At 46.5% G+C, this 1208-nt stretch overlaps 1 non-coding gene across 1 annotated transcript; it reads right to left on the bottom strand.

Annotated features, from left to right (window-relative positions):
- Positions 1 to 244: 244 nt before the first annotated feature.
- Positions 245 to 317, bottom strand: trnav-cac (transfer RNA valine (anticodon CAC)). The gene has a single exon. It is a non-coding gene; the product is annotated as a tRNA-Val (tRNA).
- Between the last annotated feature and the right edge of the window lie 891 nt (positions 318 to 1208).

Genomic DNA, 1208 nt, shown 5'->3' with positions numbered 1-1208 from the left:
CAAGAGTGTTTCCGTTGGCTCGTCGCAGCTAATTAGCTTGTTAGCTACCTCTCGTCTTCATCAAAATGTCAAGTCACTTTGACACCGCTGCCACCATGTTTCACTCTGTTCCATTTGTCTTAACACTAAACCATACAGAATGGACCATATCCATGCTTACTTATAACTTTATTGTCAGTATGACACATACGGACATCAATCAGGTGTCAGAAATCCCATAATCACCATCTACTTCTCGCAATAATGTTTCCGCCCGGTCTCGAACCGGGGACCTTTCGCGTGTGAGGCGAACGCGATAACCACTACACTACGGAAACTACACATTTTCTGGCGGTCGGGTAAATAATCGAAACCCTGTTGAGCGATATTAGTAATCAATAAAGAATTGAATTAGCACGATCGACAAAACCTACTGTTTGCGCCCGGTTTCAGGGGACATATTTGAGTGTGACACTGTACAAGAGTGAGGCTGGCCAGTACGACATGTTTGTGAGACGTTCATGACAATAAAGTTATAAGTAAGCATGGATATTGCTTTAACCATCCATTCTGTATGGTTTAGTGTTAAGACAAACAGAACAGAGTGAAACAGAGACAATCCACCTTCACCCGGACATCACCTTCCAGCTCCGCCGGAGATACATTCACCGAGGGTCCCGCCGGAATCTCCACTATAACAGCTCAACAACAATAAAGTCCATCTGGTCCAGCTCTCGACGCCCTCCACGCTCCACCAGCCGGGTTTGTCGACCACAGCTTGTTGACACACCTAGCATCGTCGACTAACACCACCACCAGCTGCGACAATATCTCACTCAACTTCGCTCTGCTCAACATCTGCTCAACATCTGCTCACTGACAAGCAAGGGACATCTCATCCAGGATCTCATCACAGACCGTAAGCTAGACTTTCTTTGTTTAACCGAGACATGGCAACAGCCCAACGACGTCCGCCAGCTGATTGAATCCACTCCTAGCGGGTTGTTTGGTCCCACTCCAACAACAATCTACCCTTCATCTCCTAAATCCTCGAAAAAACAGTTGGCATGTCAGAAATGGGCTGAAAGGATCATACAAGGGTCACGGCGGCGAGAGTGCGGCCACAGGTCTACTGCCATCTTCTGGTAAAATGTAAAATAGCTTTTTCTGTACGTGTGTATTTTATACTGTGGTCAACAGTGCTGGCGGGCCGCATATTATTGATTTTA

This window comes from Seriola lalandi, unplaced genomic scaffold (genome assembly GCF_002814215.2).
Source record: "Seriola lalandi dorsalis isolate HSWRI2012SDOR001 ecotype SW California unplaced genomic scaffold, Sedor1 jcf7180002054341, whole genome shotgun sequence".
NCBI lineage: Eukaryota > Metazoa > Chordata > Actinopteri > Carangiformes > Carangidae > Seriola > Seriola lalandi.
Note: the sequence above shows the minus strand (reverse complement) of the source record. Positions and strands in the feature narration are given on the sequence as shown.